At 35.0% G+C, this 14,477-nt stretch overlaps 1 protein-coding gene across 1 annotated transcript in view; it reads right to left on the reverse strand.

The window, feature by feature from the left end:
- EYS (eyes shut homolog) overlaps window positions 1–14,477 on the reverse strand; it is a 1,714,887-nt gene that overhangs the window by 743,444 nt on the left and 956,966 nt on the right.

The following is a 14,477-nucleotide window of genomic DNA, read 5'->3' on the forward strand; positions in this document are numbered from 1 at the left end:
ATGTAGAGAGAAAAATAATAGTAAGAACAATGGGGTATAAGTTATGTAAACAGTATTTCTTATGCTCTCCACTAACTAGTCAGGAGAGGGGAAATATACTGGACTGTGGGATGACATTGGAGTAGGAGTTAGAAGGAAAAGTTACCCCTACTCTAGTTTGCTTCCTGTTTCTACTGCAATAGGCATGCTAATAACACAAAAAGTTTGGACATAGGGGCACCTGGGTGGCTCAGTGGGTTAAAGCCTCTGCCTTTGGCTCAGGTCATGACCCCAGGATCCTGGGATTGAGTCCTGCATGGGGTTCTCTGCTCAGCAGGGAGCCTGCTTCCTCCTCTCTCTCTGCCTGCTTCTCTGCCTACTTGTGATCTTTATCTGTCAAATAAATAAATAAAATCTTTAAAAAAATTTGGACATAGTAAGACACTACTAACTTAAATTATACAAATAGAGTTAGGCGCATAGTATTTAAATTTGTTGATTATTCCACAGTTTTTACCTTATAATTGTACTCTTGTATTTTTATTTTTTTTAATTTTTTAATTTTTTAAATATTTTATTTATTTATTTGACAGACAGAGATCACAGGTAGACAGACAGGTCAGGACAACATAAATACTTAGAAACTCAAAGAAGGGAAGAGATCTTTAATCTTCTCCAAATTGAGAAAAAAAAATTCCACTGGTTATTTTCTACAGTCTGATTTCTATGACAATAATCATTTTTTTGTTTTGGTTTGCCTTTTTCCAAAAAAAGTGAAGAGTTTCTACCACAAATAAAGAGGTTAGAAGGAAAGGACTCACAGCCAAGTACATCTTTAAATAAAATGATAATGCAATGCCAAGGGCTTTAACACTTGAGAACATTCCTGGACAGAAAGACAGGTATTTATCTAGCCTTACCTTAACATTAGTTTAGGTGTCTAACATTCTGAATGTCTATATATTTTCATGTTAACAGAGGCACAACTGGTAGAAACAACAAAACTGGAGTATTAAAAAAAAAACACACAAGTGAAAAATTAATGAAATATTACAAAAAAGTAAATTATTGTCTTTTAGTTATTCATATTGGTTAAAGCAATGTAATAATGCCCAGTGAAAACTAAATTTAAAAAAAAGTATAAATTTGTAATAAAGCAATGTAGAATAATTGAAAGAGCATTGTCTTAGGGTTAGGAACTGGGGGTTCTTTTTCTAATGTTAAATTTCTCATCCTTAAAATAAGTTATTTATGGAATAATGAGTTTTAATTTTGATTCAAGCCCTGACATGGTATGATTGGCATGACCTCTGTTTCTCCACGTATGCTTTTCCTTTTGGCTTGGACTCAAGTGGTTGCTGCATTTTTATAAAATTTAAGATCTTAGACCAGTAGTTTTCAATCTTATCAGTTTCAGGACTTCCTTATGCTCTTAAAAATTATTGAGGACCCTAAAGAGCTTTTGTTTATGTGGATTACATTTCACTGCATTAAAGCTTAAGTGATCACTAATGTTAAGTACCGCTCTCCAATTGCTACCTTGGCTCTCCTCCAAGCCTCTGGTCTCATCAGTTTTAGCATGATTGAGCTTGATCTTCAGAGAAAAAAAATTAATTTCCTTATCTTTAATCCGTCAGTTTAAACACTGTGACCTTAGTGGCTCTTCTCATGCTTTTATCCAGAGTTTAGAAAGTTTTTCTGGGATATTCTCTAGGCAGTTCTTTGCAACCTTCTCAAAACAGATCAATAAAATAGCATTTCTCCTGACTCTCTTACATAACTCATATCTACTCTCTCCTGCTGGAAGAGGCTGGAAACTGTTCACACAACTTGAAAAGAAAAAAAAAAATGTTGGTTTTAAATCAGTTTTGTTTTTAAATTACAGAAATTTTAAATTACAAAAATTATCATTTTACAATTAGAGAGCTGTGGCAAGACCCTCATCTGATGCTTTTAAAATGGTTATGGTTATTCTTTCGTTCTCAAGTTTTAGATTTAAAAATGTTTTCCAGACTTGTATGAAGGTTGATGGCACTGTATTATTTCCTGAAACATTCAAATTTTAATCTGGAAGTAAACAATTTGTCATAACTTGCCTGCCTGACAATGCAGTTGATTGTTCCTTTTCTTTCTTTCTTTCTTTTTTTTTTAAATTTAGATTCAATTAGCCAATGTATTGTTGATTGTTTCTTTTTTTAATTTATTAATTAATTAATTTTTTTTCAGCATAACAGTATTCATTGTTTTTGCACAACACCCAGTGCTCCATGCAATACGTGCCCTCCCTATTACCCACCACCTGTTTCCCCCAACCTCCCACCCCCGCCCCTTCAAAACCCTCAGGTTGTTTTTCAGAGTCCATAGTCTCTTATGGTTTGCCTCCCCTTCCAATTTCCCTCAACTTCCTTCTCCTCTCCATCTCCCAATGTCCTCCATGTCATTTGTGATGCTCCACAAATAAGTGAAACCATATGATACTTGACTCTCTCTGCTTGACTTATTTCGCTCAGCATAATCTCTTCCAGTCCCGTCCTTGTTGCAACAAAAGTTGGGTATTCATCCTTTCTTTTCTTTCTTTCTTTCTTTTTTTTTTTTTTTATAAACATATAATGTATTTTTATCCCCAGGGGTATGTGTGGTCAGTGGTTGCAGATTCATAGACCTCTCTCTGGGGCTACTAAATCATAATTCTCTCTTCTCAGAATTCTCTTACTCCTACCCTCTCTTTGAAATTCTGTGTTCTTTAGAGTGTGGCATATACTTGTGCTAGAGTTCTTCCTTCCACTCATGGCTGGTAGGGGTAAAAAACCTTCAGTGGGGGGCGCCTGGGTGGCTCAGTGGGTTAAGCCTCTGCCTTCAGCTCAGGTCATGATCTCAGGGTCTCTGGGATCGAGCCCCGTATCGGGCTCTCTGCTTGGCAGGGAGCCTGCTTCCTCCCCTCTCTGGCTGCTGCTCTGCCTACTTGTAATCTCTCTCTCTCTATCTGTAAAAAAGAAAAAAAAAAAAATTAAAAAAAAAAAAAAAAAAAAAAAAAAAAAAAAAAAAAAAAAAAAAAACCTTCAGTGGCATCCAACAGATTTGATGTGATTAGGAAAACACAGAAACTGCTATCATGGCTGCATTAAAATAATAATCAATTCCAGTTCTACAGGGTGCACACAAATGAATGTAATATGATGTGAAATAATTTCCCTGTGGTGAAAGTGTATTTTGCAATCATATATATCAAAAAAGTCTGAGTCTTTCTCAGAAGCAACACTCTGTCATACAAAATAATCATAAACAGATGGCTATTGTTCTGTTCTAGAATAGCAACAATTACATATATATGTGATATTTGTAAAAATGCAAAGAATAAAAAAAGTACAGAAAAATAACATTGCAAACTTTTTGTTAGTGTTACTTTTGGAACAGCATGGGTGAGAAGTGAGCCCATTCACGAAAATAAGTGCATATAATTCCCTCCTCCCACACACATTTTGATGAAGGCATTATTGTTTCCAATGAATACTGGGAATCATTTTTTTTTCATTCAATTTACTCTTTTGTTCTCCCAAAAGCTATAATGCATATTCAAATCTACCCAGTAGGAAATTTAGCCTAGCAGTAAATGACTGCATATGGGTAGTGATAATTTAAAGATTGCTTTGAAGAAAATTGAAGGACAAATAAGTTCAAATTGCTTAGATCTAAAAAGCATAAAAAATAAAAGATAAAATAGAAAGCACAGAGGGAGAATAACATACAATGATATAATATCTACATGAAATTTCATGGACAGGATATTTTTCAATGAATTTGTTCATGCATAATCTTCAGGTGCCATATAACTTTTTCAAATCTTAATGAAAATGCACATTATCATGTATATCACATACATTGAAGAGACATCCATAAGGTAAAAGCATTAAGATCTTAGCAAAAATGTTGATATTCTTTTATGAAATGTGTTTCTTTATAAAAACCTTTAAGATTATCCCACATTGATGGGGTGCCTGGGTGGCTCAGTGGGTTAAGGCTCTGCCTTCGGCTCAGGTCATGATCTCAGGGTTCTGGGATCGAGCCCTGCACCTGGCTCTCTACATAGTGGGGAGCCTGCTTCCCCCTCTCTCTCTGCCTGCCTTTGCTTACTTGTGATCTCTCTCTGTCAAATAAATAAATAAAATCTTAAAAAAAAATCAAAATACCTCCTACAAAATCTGATAACAAAGGTGACTATTAGTACTCTACCCAAAAAGTAAATTGCTCTATATTTTATTATATTGTAAAATAATAAGCCATATTTAATTTTTAAATATCTATATTTGCATAAGAACAAAATATCGGTCAAATATTTAGCTAAATCAAGGCGAAATCATCCAATTTTCAGTTTTGCCTTGTTCTCTCAATTTGTGAATCTGGAATGTGAATCACACACGTGTCAATGGAAAAAAGACTTAAAGATCATTTTTAAAATGTGTTAGACTTAGCACCCACAGAGTAAAGATAGTCTCTGCATCCTAACAGCCACTTGACTTCCCACCCAGTGATATCTGAGTGAGTACTCAAGACATTCAGACCCTAACCTTCCTGGTGGTGGTGCTTTGGCCTCATCTGTTCTGTCTTCTTTCCTGCTAAGACCTTTTAAAATCATGAGTAGTGGGGTGCCTGGGTGGCTCAGTGGGTTAAAACTTCTGCCTTCAGCTCAGGTCATGATCCCAGGGTCTTGGGATCGAGCCCTGCATCTGGCTCTCTGCTCAGCGGGGAGCCTGCTTCCTCCTCTCTCTCTGCCTGCCTCTCTGCCTACTTGGGATCTCTGTCTGTCAAATAAATAAATAAAATCTTAAAAAAAAAATCTTAAAAAAATTTTTTTTAAATCATGAGTAACAAAGATAAGGGACACTGATAATTGATTCTAAAGATCTGAACTGTTATACAGTTGGCAAAAACAATCCTGTACAAATAAAAAAATAATCTCTACAAACCAACAGTAATTATTTATATAAGATTGTTTGCCTTGTCCAGTTAAGGTAGTTGAAACTCAAGATTCCATGAAATAAAAGAGAAAGCCACCGCAACCGCATGTATATGTATAAATACAAAAAGGCTGAGCATGTGATCCAAATGGAAGGGTTCTTCATAATATAAACAATATTTTTTTGTTTCCTTCCTTCTTATTGGTCTGTGACTGTGTCTTTCATGAGGAAATATCAGGGTGATTTAAGAATAAGAGTAGTTTTCAACCAAAAGGGCCTGGGGGGATTTCTTGCTTCTTCATGCTTTAGTTCAGTATGTTTCGTGTGGTATATAATTGAGAATCCAATATGAGATTATCATTGTGCAGTTTCTGTTTTTTAGCCACATTTATGTTGTATTCCTGATCGGAGACAGGAGGATATATATGACTCTGGGTTCTAGACACTGTAGGATGTAACTACAGCAGTAGTCAGTGCCCCTGACTTCTCTCCTTCTACATATTCCCTCAGAGTAAAGGAATTTTCTGAGAGGACAAGAAAGGCACATACAATGGATGGCTGCTATTTGTCTGCCAAGTATCAATTGTTCCTTATTATCATAATAACATCTGAGTTATTTAAAAAAAATTTTTTTAAAGATTTTATTTATTTATTTGACAGAGAGAGATCACAAGTAGGCAGAGAGGAAGGCAGAGAGAGTGAGAGGGAAGCAGGTTCCCTGCCGAGCAGAGAGCCCGATGCGGGACTCGATCCCAGGATCCTGAGATCATGACCTGAGCCAAAGGCAGTGGCTTAAACCACTGAGCCACCCAGGCGCTCCCATCTGAGTTATTTTTATAACATAGCAATCAGATCCTAAAGTTTTGGGGGTGTTAAAGGTGTGTTACCTCTCCTGAACCCAGCTATGCAAATCAGATGTTAGCTTCCTAAAATTTGCGTCTTTAGCTAAAGGACATATAAACCAAGAAATGTTTGGAACATGCTCATGGGAATGGCAACACCTAAAGAAATCTTCATTAGTTCCTGCTAAACGTTCTTGACTTTTCTGAAACTTGTCCCTCCTGAAAACTCTTCAGTTTCTTTTCCTCAGTATCTTTTTGTTAAAGGCATCCTTTCCTTCTGTGTACAAGTGTGTTGTCATTTACATATATGTATACAGATAGACACGTCTGCATGTATATGTACATCTGTAATATGTGCATGCATTTATTAAATTACCCAGAATTTAGTTCTACTGGTTATAGCCAAGACCTGCATTTATAATGAAATTCTAATGAGTTAGAATGTATTCTACTCTCTAGGAGAGGAGTCAGTGCAAAGCACTGCCAGCAAAATAACGCTCAGAAAGATAGGAGGCGGATTTGGAAAGGATGGTGCCAGCCAAAGTAGGCAATAGATTTAAGAACCAAGTGAGTATAAAGTTGAGTAAAGTTAAATGAAGTGTGGATAAGGAAAGACTACTGATTTTAAGAATGAAGATGGTGATCCTTTAGAGAAAGTTGTGTAAGCTGATGCTCTGAGGGAAGGGGAAGGCAGCCATCTAGACTGCCCTGTACTGAGGTTTGAAAGAAGGAAGAGTAAGTCAAGGAAGGAAAATGAGAAAATCAGTGGCTTGGGGAAGGAGTAGGGCTAAAGATTAGCAGGTAAGTGATCTATTTTAAGTAAATGAAAAGAAAAAAGGCAAAGGAAGAATTTAAAGATATGATAGGTCATAATAGAGCAAGTATAGAGAAGAGGTTAAAAGAATGTAAAAAAGAGTAAAAGAAAAGAGAACAAGAACAGGTTTAGGGATTTGCCTAGGAAAAGAATAAACACAGAAGTGAGAAAGTGCCAACAGCTTTAGATTTACAGGTCTGTAAGTTCTTAGAACATAAAGGTTTTTAGTGTTCGAAGTAATCAAAAATAATGTGTGAAATGATTTTAGAAAAATAATAAAACACTCCTTTTTATGCACTCTCAATTGGTATATTTGCACATGGTTTGTTAATTTTTTGGTATTTTTCTGAAAAATAAAGAAAGCTCTAAAATGTAATAGATGTATAACACTTAGTACTGTGTTACTTTGAAAAAAAATCTAAGTAGGAATGACCCAAATATTGCTACATAGTATTCCTTTTTCTACTTATACTTTTACAGAAATACTTTGATATAGTTTTACAATAAGGTGCTTATTAGTCTAAAACCTATTAGAAAATTCAATTTAATTTTAATTATAAAATAGCCAGGTAGACACTTTTATGATAGGTAATATAAAATTCATGAATGAGTACATAATTAAATTAAAAATAGATTAGTTCTATGTGAGATGGTCTGCTCTCTACCCAAAAAATGTACAAATTGATAAAACTGTCATTAACATACTGTTCTTTCTTCTTTCTTTTTTAAGATTTTATTTATTTATTTGACAGAGAGAGATACAGGGAGAGAGTGAACACAAGCAGGGGAAGCAGAAGAGGGAGAAACAGGTTTCCCACTGAGCAGGGAGCCTGATGCTGGGCTGGTTCCCAGAACCTGGGATCATGACTTGAGCCAAAGGCAGCAGCTTAACAACGGAGCCACCCAGGTGCCTCTTTATACTGTTCTTTCCTTTATCAAAATATTTTATTGCTCACCATTAAACAACTTACTTTTATATTTTAAACATATTCTTCTATGAAAATAATTAAAATGATAAACCAGTATGTTATACAGGGAGAAAAGTATTAATTTATTTTTGAATTTTGAGACATACAAACTGGCAGCATTTACTATGTGTGTAACATAGACACTGAGCAGAAATTAAAAAAAATTTTTCACTGTTTTTATAATAAATAGATGTTAAGTAGATAATGGGTAATTGATAGCTAATTGATCACTAATGAATAATACTAAAGAGAATTCCTCAGGCCAAGGCAATCAAGGAAAGCTTGAAATCTTCATGAATATTTATCTGAAGTATCAATATTATAGGATATTTACAGGAAAAACTGAAAGTTGTGTTTTATACGTGGATGGCAGATTGTGAGGAAAGGTATTAATTTATTGAGTAGTGTAATCAATATAGGTTTTCAGTATGCCTAAAGATTAAGAATTTTGATTAGCACCAAGTGAAATTATAATGGTAAGTGAGATTTACATCTTGTGGACCTTTAAGTCCAATGAGAAAGACTATTGGATAGATCGATCGATAGATAGATAGCTAATAGGTAGAGAGATAGATTTTATTCTGTAATTGTAGAAGAAAAACAATTAAGGTCTTAAAATAGAAAATAGTGTGATTGCTCCTGTGCTTTAGAAAGAACATTCCTACAAGAAAGCATGGGATGACTGGACTGGAGGCAATTAGATCAAGGAGGGAGCCAACAGAGTAGAAAGAATTATGATGCCTTTTAAAATATCATTCATTCAGTCATTCTCCCATCAAGTTGCATAGAACTATTTCTATGATTGGAATAGTGTTTATCACATGAGAGCACAGCTCATGGTTTGAGCTCTCCTATTGATTGTGATGACTCTCTTGCTAGGACAGTTCCTTATTCATGATTATGTCCCCTCTATCTACCTCAGATAAATGTTAAATGAACATGTAAACTCAAGTGTGAGTGAAAATCAACACTTCAAAAGAAAAAAGCCATATGGGATATTAGTCATCTGTATAAGATGATAAATCTCAATGTTAATTAGGAAGTTTAGGAGGAAACAAATAGGCAGTTTGAAAATTAGGAGACTACCTGATCCCACCTATCTTGAGAGAACAAAGATGTTTCTTGTATCCATCCTACACAATTGAGGCATGGTCATGGACCCAAGCATAAGCTCCAGGATTCCCTGCACAAGAATTTACATCTTGAGAGAATACTACAAAGAGAGAGGACTTAAAATACTATTCATAGTAACTGCATTGTTCACCAGTGTCTAGCTGTGGTAGGATACATAGTGACATTTCAAGTCAATGTTGTGTTGAGATTTTTCTTTTTATTTGTCCTCTTTTGCAAAGGGTTGGTTCTCCAGAAATCCTGCAGGTTCTATGAGTAACTGTTTACAGAGGCAAGTTCAGTTTAATCCCGATTAGTAAAGCATTTTCACAACCTTTACTATGAAATTTGTAGAGTGGACATGATTGTCAAAGAAAGAGCTATATAGAGAGGTGTATGGGACTCAAACTCAGGACATAGTGACATCAAAGAGGCAGGATGATGAGGAAAAAGAGAAAAGGGAATACTGATTAGTAAGAAAGGTAGAAGTGTGGAAAGTTTATTCACCAAAGCAAAGGAATGTCATAAATATCTAAGTTTCACAAATTTTGCCATGCACATTACAAGTAAGTATAAGACAGCTCTGCCCTTTTAATTATATTTGCACAGTTTTTCTCTACCATAATGGATTTGTCTAAAGAATCTATAGCTCAAGAATCTACCGATACTTGATTTTCCATTGTTTTTAGCTGAGTTAGTTATAGCTATGAAAATAAAATTTGAAGGAAAATTGAAGTATAAATTAGATTACCATAATATGTTTTGACTATATATTTTGCTATAATATTTTGCTATAATATTTATGCTTATAAATGCAATATTATTCAAATTTTATACATATTTAGAATAATTTTCCACTCTTTAGTAAAGTATGGTTTTGCTTTTAATATGAATAAGAAGTATCTTGACTAAGTCTATATAGATTGATTATAAAGCTAAATAGGAGTGTTTTAAGTGTGTTAATGATTATGTATTTCACATCAAATGCCTATTGATTTTAAATAAGTTATTTATGCTCAATTCCTCAATTTTTGCTAAGAATCTCTCATGGAATTTTGCTATTAAATTTCAGCATCATTAGAACTGTACGTTCTCAATTGTCCCAATTTAGCCACATAATATTTCTGTTGGGAATAGATGTTAATTTATATAATTGTCAAGTGTCAGAATTTATTTACATGTTTAGATTAATATATTAATCAATTATTATGTATACATGTTACATGAGTGACATATATGTATACCTGTATTTATGTTCATACATATATTATGATATGTTTGCATGTGATAAGATCTTTAGGCAGTGCTGATAATGTCCATTTCTTAATTTCTACTTCATATAATTATTTTTAAGAAGCTAATTAAATGCATTTTTAGTATCACCAGAAAACACAATAAAGAGAATCCTGTTTCTATTTTTTTTAAAAATTAATTCTAGCTGTAACTATGCTTTATGGCTATGCTTAAATACCTTGAGAACAGTAATACTGAAAGTTTTATATGCTAATAAGAATGTAATTTACATTTATAGCCTAAGTTTAAGTAATTCTCATATAATTTTATTGTATATTAACTAAGTTTCCCCTTTTATATATGTGCATTAAATTCCAGCTTTTAAAAGTCACCTAAGATATAATTAATTTATAATAATTGCATTATACATTTTGAATTTATACCCTCCATGATATTAAATGAATCTCTAACATTAAATCAAATATTGAAGATCAAAGACATTTAAAATACTTTAAAAGTTTATTAAAAATCATAATGTTAAATGAATTACTGCTACCTACAAACAAAACTGTGTAACAGATACAGAAATCATGGCTTACCTTAAAGTTGCATACTTAACCAGGAGTTGAGTCAGACTTAGAATACTAGATTTCTCTAGTCCTCTACACTTTTCCCTATCTAAGTATAGCCTTAGATGTATTCTGCATAGTAGAGAAAAATAAAAATATTCACATTTATAATTGATGAAATAGAAAATGATAATAGTTTCATAGATGTTTAGTCTATTCAAATTAATTTATTTTTCTGCCAAATAGTTAACTTTCAATAGTTATACATTTCACTTTGCTATGATATCTAGCTTCAAAGTAACATAGAAGAACAGGTTTTAAACTTAATTCAATTAGAAAAAAGCACAGAACTAATATAATTTTAAAAATATTTGAGGCATCTAGGTTCTTTCCATAGTTTGGCTATTGTAGACATTGCTGCTATAAACATTCGGGTACACGTGCCCCTTCGGATCACTATGTTTGTATCTTTAGGGTAAATACCCAGTAGTGCAATTGCTGGGTCATAGGGTAGTTCTATTTTCAACATTTTGAGGAACCTCCATGCTGTTTTCCAGAGTGGTTGCACCAGCTTGCATTCCCACCAACAGTGGAGGAGGGTTCCCCTTTCTCCGCATCCTCGCCAGCATCTGTCATTTCCTGACTTGTTAATTTTAGCCATTCTGACTGGTGTGAGGTGATATCTCATTGTGGTTTTGATTTGTATTTCCCTGATGCCGAGTGACGTGGAGCACTTTTTCATGGGTCTGTTGGCCATCTGGATGTCTTCTTTGCAGAAATGTCTGTTCATGTCCTCTGCCCATTTCTTGATTGGATTGTTTGTTCTTTGGGTGTTGAGTTTGCTAAGTTCCTTATAGATTTTGGATACTAGCCCTTTATCTGATATGTCGTTTGCAAATATCTTCTCCCATTCTGTCAGTTGTCTTTTGGTTTTGTTAACTGTTTCCTTTGCTGTGCAAAAGCTTTTGATCTTGATGAAATCCCAATAGTTCATTTTTGCCCTTGCTTCCCTTGCCTTTGCCGTTGTTCCTAGGAAGATGTTGCTACGGCTGAGGTCGAAGAGGTTGCTGCCTGCATTCTCCTCAAGGATTTTGATGGATTCCTTTCTCACATTGAGGTCCTTCATCCATTTGGAGTCTATTTTCGTGTGTGGTGTAAGGAAGTGGTCCAATTTCATTTTTCTGCATGTGGCTGTCCAATTTTCCCAGCACCATTTATTGAAGAGGCTGTCTTTTTTCCATTGGACATTCTTTCCTGCTTTGTCGAATATGAGTTGACCATAGAGTTGAGGGTCTATTTCTGGGCTCTCTATTCTGTTCCACTGATCGATGTGTCTGTTTTTGTGCCAGTACCATGCTGTCTTGATGATGACAGCTTTGTAATAGAGCTTGAAGTCCGGAATTGTGATGCCACCAACTTTGGCTTTGTTTTTCAATATTCCTTTGGCTATTCGAGGTCTTTTCTGGTTCCATATAAATTTTAGGATTATTTGTTCCATTTCTTTGAAGAAAATGGATGGTATTTTGATAGGGATTGCATTAAATGTGTAGATTGCTTTAGGTAGCATAGACATTTTCACAATATTTATTCTTCCAATCCAGGATCATGGAACATTTTTCCATTTCTTTGTGTCTTCCTCAATTTCTTTCATGAGTACTTTATAATTTTCTGTGTATAGATTCTTAGTCTCTTTGGTTAGGTTTATTCCTAGGTATCTTATAGTTTTGGGTACAATTGTAAATGGGATTGACTCCTTAATTTCTCTTTCTTCAGTCTTGTTGTTGGTGTACAGAAATGCAACTGATTTCTGTGCATTGATTTTATATCCTGACACTTTACTGAATTCCTGGACAAGTTCTAGCAGTTTTGGAGTGGAGTCTTTTGGGTTTTCCACATATAGTATCATATCATCTGCGAAGAGTGATAGTTTGATTTCTTCTTTACCAATTTGGATGCCTTTAATTTCTTTTTGTTGTCTGATTGCTGAGGCTAGGACTTCTAGTACTATGTTGAATAGCAGTGGTGATAATGGACATCCCTGCCGTGTTCCTGACCTTAGCGGAAAAGCTTTCAGTTTTTCTCCATTGAGAATGATATTTGCGGTGGGTTTTTCATAGATGGCTTTGATAATATTGAGGTATGTGCCCTCTATCCCCACACTTTGAAGAGTTTTGATCAGGAAGGGATGCTGTACTTTGTCAAATGCTTTTTCAGCATCTATTGAGAGTATCATGGTTCTTGTTCTTTCTTTTATTAATGTGTTCTATCACATTGATTGATTTGCGGATGTTGAACCAACCCTGCAGCCCTGGAATAAATCCCACTTGATCGTGGTGAATAATCCTTTTAATGTACTGTTGAATCCTATTGGCTAGTATTTTGGTGAGAATTTTTGCGTCTGTGTTCATCAAGGATATTGGTCTGTAGTTCTCTTTTTTGGTGGGATCCTTGTCTGGTTTTGGGATCAAGGTGATGCTGGCTTCATAAAATGAGTTTGGGAGTTTTCCTTCCATTTCTATTTTTTGGAACAGTTTCAGGAGAATAGGAATTAGTTCTTCTTTAAATGTTTGGTAGAATTCCCCTGGGAAGCCGTCTGGCCCTGGGCTTTTGTTTGGAGATTTTTTGATGACTGTTTCAATCTCCTTACTGGTTATGGGCCTGTTCAGGTTTTCTATTTCTTCCTGGTTCAGTGGTGGTAGTTTATATGTCTCTAGGAATGCATCCATTTCTTCCAGATTGTCAAATTTGTTGGCGTAGAGTTGCTCATAGTATGTTCTTATAATTGTCTGTATTTCTTTTGTGTTAGTTGTGATCTCTCCTCTTTCATACAGATGAATGGATAAAGAAGATGTGGTATATATACACAATGGAATACTATGCAGCCATCAAAAGAAATGAAATCATGCCATTTGCGACAACGTGGATGGAACTAGAGCGTATCATGCTTAGTGAAATAAGTCAATCGGAGAAAGACAACTATATATGATCTCCCTGATATGAGGACATGGAGAAGCAACATGGGGGGTTAGGGGGATAGGAGAAGAATAAATGAAACAAGATGGGATTGGGAGGGAGACAAACCATAAATGACTCTTAATCTCACAAAACAAACTGGGGGTTGCTGGGGGGAGGTGGGATTGGGAGAGGGGGAGCGGGCTATGGACATTGGGGAGGGTAAGTGCTATCGTGAGTGCTGTGAAGTGTGTAAACCTGGCGATTCACAGACCTGTACCCCTGGGGATAAAAATACATTATATGTTTATTAAAAAAAAAAAATTTGGAAGGAGAGGCGAACCATAAGAGACTATGGACTCTGAAAAACAACCTGAGGGTTTTGAAGGGTCAGGGGTGGGAGGTTGGGGGAACAGGTGGTGGGTAATGGGGAGGGCACGTTTTGCATGGAGCACTGGGTGTTGTGCAAAAAGAATGAATACTGTTACGCTGAAAAAATAAATAAAATGGAAAAAAAAAAGAAATGCGAAAAAAAAAATATTTGAGGCACGTCTGGGTGGCTCAGTCAGTTAAGCATCTGCCTTTGGCTCAAGTCATGATCCCAGGGTCCTGGGATGGGTCCCCATTGGGCTCCCTGCTCAGTGGGGAGTCTGTTTCTCCCTCTCCCTCGGCCCACTCATGCTCTCTCTTACTACCTCTCTCTCTTAAATAAATAAATAAAATCTTTAAAAAATATTTGACAATTTTTATGAAGTTACCTTTTATTTGATTGCAAAATCAATTTATTTTAATAGTAAACTCACCCTTTCATTAAGAAATGCCTCTTTGTGCAATGCTATGTTATCTGTGGGGAAAAAATAAACTGTTACAAATTCATTGGAGAAAGCTAATTAAAAATTTTTTGTCTTCCAATATACAATTATATACTATCAACTCATGAAAAAAAATAAATTTGGACTTATTCTGATCTTTCTCATTAGTATAGTACAACAGTGATTATTTCTGGATTCAGTTATGGAGAAAATAGAGCTGACTGAATGGAACTTGACAAAATG

Source organism: Meles meles, chromosome 5 (genome assembly GCF_922984935.1).
Source record: "Meles meles chromosome 5, mMelMel3.1 paternal haplotype, whole genome shotgun sequence".
Lineage (NCBI taxonomy): Eukaryota > Metazoa > Chordata > Mammalia > Carnivora > Mustelidae > Meles > Meles meles.